The following is a 7,137-nucleotide window of genomic DNA, read 5'->3' as shown; positions in this document are numbered from 1 at the left end:
ACAACCCAGGTTTAATTCCCCAGTACCCATGTAAAGCCAGATGCACAAAGTGGCACAGTCATCTGGAGTTCATTTGCAGTGGATAGATGGCCTGCTGTGCCCATTCTCTCCCACTCTCTGTCTCTTTCACTTTGTCTCTCTCTGCTTGCAAATAAATAAATAAAAATAGTTTTCAAATAATTGTTTAAGGGCTGGAGAGATGGCTTAGTGATTAAGGCGTTTGCCTGTGAAGCCTAAGGACCCATGTTCAACTCTCCAGGTCCCACATGCGCCAGATGCACAAAGTTGAGGCAAGCATAAGGTCGCCCATGCCCACTAGGTGGTACAAGCATAAGGAGTTTGATTGCAGTGGCCAAGGCCCTGGCACCAATTCTCTATCTCTAGTTCTCTGTCTCTTTCTCTAAAATAAAAATAAATAAATTTATGAAAAATGGAAAAAGGAGGAATCCTATTGAGTGCTCTCATTTCCATTATGGCTTCCTAGCCACTAATGAGTGAGCAAGTAACCCTTACTTCCTGTCCTCACTATTCCTATAAACCAGGGACAAAGCAAGACCCTCTTCTCTTAAATGGCTTCCAGTCAGGTGTTGCAGCAAAGAGAAGAGTAAACAATACTGAATCCTATGGAAAATCACCTCCTCTTTTCAGAGTATCTCCTTTTTGTATTCCTAGGGGGCAGACTGATAGAAACTACTTTCTCTCTATAGTCTAGTAGTCCTGGTTAGGAGTCAAAGGCAGTTTTTGTTCCTCATAGATCTAGCCAACATAGGATGTATCCCAATCAGCACTCCATACTCTATCCAACACAGTGAGACCAGCAACTGTTCATGGTTTGGATTTAATATGTCCAGCCAACATGGTAGAAAGACAGGTTTGCATGCCAATACAAATATTCAGTGTGAGAGTCAATTTAATTCAACAATAGTGTAATATACTATGTATTTTTAAAAAATAGTTAAATAATTTTTATTTATTTGAGATAGAGAAAGGGGGAGGAGAGAAAGGGAGAGAGACCAGGGTCTCCTATCACTACAAATGAACTCCAGACACATTCACAGCTCTTTATACAGATGGGTACTGGGGAATTTAACCTGGATCCTTGGGCTTTTCAGGAAAGTGCTTTTGTAAAAAAAAAAAAAAAAAATTTGGTTTTCAAAGTAGGGTCTCACTCTAGCTCAGGCTGCTCTGGAATTCATTATGTAGTCTCAGGCAGGGTGGCCTTGAACTCTTGGTGATTCTCCTACCTCTGCCTCCCAAGTACTGGGATTAAAAGCATGCGCCATCACGCCCGGCTACAGAAAAGTGTTTTAACCATTGAGCAATATCTCCAGCCCCATAATTAATTATGTTTAATTAGTATTATTTGTTTTTTACATTTTATTTACTAAAGAGAGATGAAGAGACAGATAGAGAGAATGGATGCACAAAGGCCTCCAGCCACTACAAACGAACTCCAGATACATGTGCCACCTTGTATATCTGGCTTATGTGGGTACTGAGGAATCAAACCTGGGTCCTTAGACTTATGCAGTAAAGCCATCCCTCCAGCCCTATTTATTTCTTTACAAAAAATAAACTTAAATTCATTTTAATGGATGCATAAAAACTTAAGGAGTGCCAATGTAAAGGGGGGTACCATGTGATGTTTTGACACATACATACATTAGGGAATGTTTAAATTAGGTTAAGGATATATATCTTCTGAAAAATTTAGCACCCTTACTATGGTAAAAAAAATAAAATAAAATTTCTTTCTTATGTCTTTTGAGATATATAGCACTTCCCTATGTTCACTTCTGTAGCACAGGATCACCTGGGCAGACCCTCTTCAGCCATGTACAGTGTGTGTCCATCATGCAGTGAGGTGATGGGGAACAGACACATCACAAGAAGTGTGTTTGGATGCTGACCTTCACCTTGTCAGCACTCACTCTTAACTAAATGCAATGTAGAATTTTATCAGCAAGTTTTTATTTCACAATACTAGTTAGAAAGAGTATTCCTTGGTCGGACACCATGTTCATTTCCATAAAATATTTTGGTAAATAGGGGCTGGAGAGATGGTTCAGTCATTAAGGCTCATGCCTGCAAAGCCTAAGGACTCTGGTTCAACTTCCCAGTACCCATATGAAGCCAGGTGCATAGGGTAGCACATATGTCTGGTGTTCATTTGTTGCAGTAGCTAGAGGCCCTGGTGCACCCATTCTTTCTCTATCTGCCTCTTTCTCTCCCATTCTCTCTCTCAAAATAAATAACTAAATAAGTATATTTAAAATTTTAAAAAGATTTAGGTAAATTTTATAAGTCTTCATGTGAATCCAGTTAAAATATTTCAATTCTTAACCCTTATGTTTATTTTTTTTTTAATTTGCAAGAGGAGAGAGGAAGAGAGAGAGAAAGAAAGAGAGAGAGAGAAAGAAAATTAGGCATGCTAAGACCTCTTGGGCCTCATTTTGTACTGCAAATGAAGTCCAGATGCATGTGCTGCTTTGTGCATCTGCTTCTACATGGGTCCTAGAGAACTGAACCCAGCCCAGCAGGCGTTGCAAGCACCTTTAACTGCCGAGCCATCTCCATAGCTCAAAATATTCCAACTTTCAAAAGCCTACATGTCCTTATATTTTCATGTCTAACTGTAGGTTCAGCCTAATTGTGGGTTACAGCATTGCTTCTCTAATATAAGTTAGTGACCCTGAATGAGTTAATTTCTCTGCAGCACATCTGCCTTTCATTTCAATTCTCCTATATTTCACTCTGTAAATAATTAACGGCAAGATCTATCATTGCCCAGAAATTTGGAGCTATCGAAATGTGGCCTAATACCTCTTAATCAGTAATCTTACTTACTGACTTACTGATTGACTGGTATTTAACTGTGAGATCAGCTAATGCTTACCTTGCTCTGGAAGAGGTGGATCGTTTTTTTCTTGTTTGTTAACATAGTCTACTTGTATAAAATAAGAGATGTGATGGTTAATATTGATTGTCAACTTGACAGTACCTGGAGTCACCTAGGAGACAAACCTCTTGGCATTACTTTGAGGGAATTTCTAGATAGGCTATTTGAAGTGAAAGACTCATCCTAACTGCTGTGGTCTCAGACTGAATAACAGGAGAAAGAAAGTTTAGCACTAGCCTTTTCAGACGCTGTGGACGAACTCCACACTCATGCGCCCCCTTGTGGCACATGTGTGACACTGCACTCTTGCAGGCAAATGCCTTAACTGATAAGCCATCTCTCTAGCCCCTGTCACTTATTTTAAATTTTATATTAATACATTTTAATATTTAAAATTTTTTATTCTTTTTATTTTAAAGAAAGACAGAGAGAGAGACAGACAGACAGACCAGACAATTGGTGCGCCAGGGCCTCAGCCACTGCAACTGAACTCCAGATGGTTGCACCAAATAGTGGGCATAAGAGACCTTACACTTGCCTCACTTTTGTGCATCTGGCTTACGTGGGATCTGGAAAGTCAAACATGGGTCCTTAGGCTTTGCAGGCAAGCACCTTAACTGCTCAGCCATCTCTCCAGCCCTCTTTTTTTGTTTTTGTATTGTTATTATTATATATCTTCAGCCCTGTAATCTCCAGTTCTATCTAATTTCTCACAAGTGACCTTTTTTCTTCATAGCTAAATAAAACTCCGTTGTGTTGGTATACCACATTTTTATTTATTTAATCTCTTCATGGACACCTACTATGATTTCATAAGTTGGATTTTATGGTTAGTGTTGTAATAATCATGTGTGTCTCTGTCGTATGCAACTCCAATTCTTTTTTTAAAGAAAGAGGCAGAGAGAATAGCCTCTAGCCACTGCAAACAAACTCCAGATGCATACACCACCTTGTGCATCTGTCTTACATAGTTCCTGGGGAATTGAACTTGGATCCTTTGGCTTAGCAGGGAAGGACCTTAACTGCTAGGCCACCTCTCCAGCCCACACTTGAAACAGGTATGTATCTAGTAGTGGTCAAGCTAGATCAGACAACTCTCCCGTCAGTTTTATGAAGAATCTCCATGGTGATTTGTACTGATCCTCCAAAGTACATTCACTTCAACATCATACATGCTCATTTGCTAATTCCTAATCTAAATTAAAATTTTTCTTATTTATAGCCATGTGAAATGGAACCAAAATATATGTTTTATTTCTATTTCCCTTGCTGGGTAAGAATGCTAAACATTTTTTTTCTTTTTGCATTGTGGTTCTTCTTCTGAGAATCATCTCTTCATTTGCTCTTTTATTGTTTGAATTCCATGTGTGTGTTTGTGTATGTGTGTATGTAAGTACATGTATTTATATGTGTGTGTGTACATGTGTATATGTGTGCATTTATGTATGTTGGTATGTGTGTGTTTCATTCTTTTATAGTTGTAAGATCAGTCCATTTGTGAGATGTATACCTGTCAAAGTTTTCTGTTGTCCATTGTCATCTCACTGTTGTTTGCTTTTCTTTTTTATTTATTTATTTATTTATTTATTTGAGAGCGACAGACACAGGGAGAAAGACAGATAGAGGGAGAGAGATAGAATGGGCGCGCCAGGGCTTCCAGCCTCTGCAAACGAACTCCAGGCGCGTGCGCCCCCTTGTGCATCTGGCTAACGTGGGACCTGGGGAACCGAGCCTCGAACCGGGGTCCTTAGGCTTCACAGGCAAGCGCTTAACCGCTAAACCATCTCTCCAGCCCTGTTGTTTGCTTTTCTGTGGAAAGCTTTGTAGTTAGAGGTTATCCCTTTGGTCATTTCTTGCAATTATTTCCTGCGCTTCTGGTGACTCTTCAGAAAGTCATTGCTTGTGCCCATAGTTTGGAGTGTTTTAAGTAGGTTTTCCTCGAGTCTCTAATTTTCAAGAATTTAAATATTGGTTCTTTTTAATTTCTTTTTTATTTTTATTTTTTTCCTCAATTTTTATTAACATTTTCCATGATTATAAAAAATATCCCATGGTAATACCCTCCCTCCACTACCCATCCCCACTTTGCCTTTGAAATTACATTCTCCATCATATCCCCTCCCCATCTCAATCATTGTACTTACATATATACAATGCCAACCTATTAAGTACCCTCCTCCCTTCCTTTCTCTTCCCTTTATATCACCTTTTTAATTTACTGGCCTCTGCTACTGGGTTTTTTCCTTCTCATGCAGAAGCCCATTCATCTGTAGCTAGGATCCACATATGAGGGAGAACATGTGGTGCTTGGCTTTCTGGGCCTGGGTTACCACACTTAGTATAATCCTTTCCAGGTCCATCCATTTTTCTGCAAATTTCATAACTTCACTTTTCTTTACCACTGAGTTGAACTCCATTGTATAAATGTGTCATATCTTCACTATCCAGTCATCAGTTCAGGGACATCTAGGTTGGTTCCATTTCCCAGCTATTATAAATTGAGCAGCAATAAACATGGTTGAGCACATACTTCTAAGTAAATGAGATAAGTCCTTAGGATATATGCCTAGGAGTGCTATAGCTGGGTCATATGGTAGATCAATCTTTAGCTGTTTTAGGAACCTCCACACTGATTTCCACAATGGCTGGACCAGATTGCATTCCCACCAACAGTGTAGAAGAGTTCCTCTTTTTCCACATCCCTGCCAACATTTATGATCATTTGTTTTCATGATGGTGGCCAATCTGACAGGAGTGAGATGGAATCTCAATGTAGTTTTAATCTGCATTTCCCTGATGACTAGTGACATAGAACATTTTTTAGATGCTTATATGCCATTCATATTTCTTCCTTTGAAAACTATTTAGCTCCATAGCCCATTTTTTATTTTTTTTTAATTTTTAAAAAATTATTTATTTATTTATTTGAGAGTGACAGACACGGAGAGAGAAAGACAGATAGAGGGAGAGAGAGAGAGAATGGGCGCGCCAGGGCTTCCAGCCTCTGCAAACGAACTCCAGACGCGTGCGCCCCCTTGTGCATCTGCCATAGCCCATTTTTGATTGGCTTGTTTGGTTCCTTATTGGTTAACTTTTTGAGTTCTTTATATATCCTAGATATTAATTCTCTATCAGATATATAGCTGGCAAAGATTTTTTCCCATTCTGTAGGTTGCCTCTTTGCTTTTTTCACTGTGTCCTTTGCAGTGCAAAATCTTTGTAATTTCATGAGGTCCCAGTGATTAATCTGTGGTTTTATTGCCTGAGCAACTGGGGTTGTATTCAGAAAGTCTTTGCCAAGACCAATATGCTGAAGGGTTTCCCCTAATTTTTCCTCTAGCAGTTTCAGAGTTCCGGTCTGATGTTAAGGTCTTTAATCCATTTGGACTTAATTCTTGTGCATTGCGAGAGAGAAGGATCTATTTTCATCCTTCTACAGATATATATCCAGTTTTCCCAATACCATTTGCTGAAGAGGCTGCCTTTTCTCTAATGAGTATTTTTGGCATTTTTATTGAGCATCAGGTGGCTATACCTACCTGGACTTACATCTGGGTCCTCTATTCTGTTCCACTGATCTACATGTCTGTTTTTGTGCCCGTACCACGCTGCTTTTGTTACTATGGCTCTGTAGTATAGGTTAAAATCAGGTATGGTGATACCGCCAGCCTTATTTTTGTTGCTCAGTATTATTATAGATATTTGAGGGTTTTTGTGATTCCAAATGAATTTTTGGATTTTTTTTTCTATTTCCATGAAGAATGCATTTGGAATTTTGATGGGGATTGCATTAAATGTGTAGATTGCTTTTGGTAAGATTGCCATTTTCACAATAGTGATTCTTCCAATCCAGGAACAAGGGATATTTCTCCACTTCCTAGTGTCTTCTGCAATTTCTTGCTTGAGTGTTTTAAAGTTCTCAGTGTAGAGATTCTTTACTTTCTTGGTTAGGTTTATTCCAAGGTACTTTATTTTGTGTTGTTGTTGCAATTGTGAATGGGAGTGATTCTCTGATTTCATCCTCTGTGTGTTTGTTGAAAAACAATCCAAAGAATTAATGAAACAAAGAGTTTGTTCTTTGAAAGGATAAACAAGATTGATAAACCCTTAGCAAATCTGACCAAAAGAAAGACAGAAGAGACACAAATTAATAAAATTAGAGATGAAAAAGGTAACAACACAAGAGATGCCAGAGAAATTCAAAAAATCATAGGGACATACTATAAAAGCATATGCTC

Source organism: Jaculus jaculus, chromosome 14 (genome assembly GCF_020740685.1).
Source record: "Jaculus jaculus isolate mJacJac1 chromosome 14, mJacJac1.mat.Y.cur, whole genome shotgun sequence".
NCBI lineage: Eukaryota > Metazoa > Chordata > Mammalia > Rodentia > Dipodidae > Jaculus > Jaculus jaculus.
The sequence above is the reverse complement of the archived record's forward strand: the minus strand, read 5'-3'. Positions refer to the sequence as shown.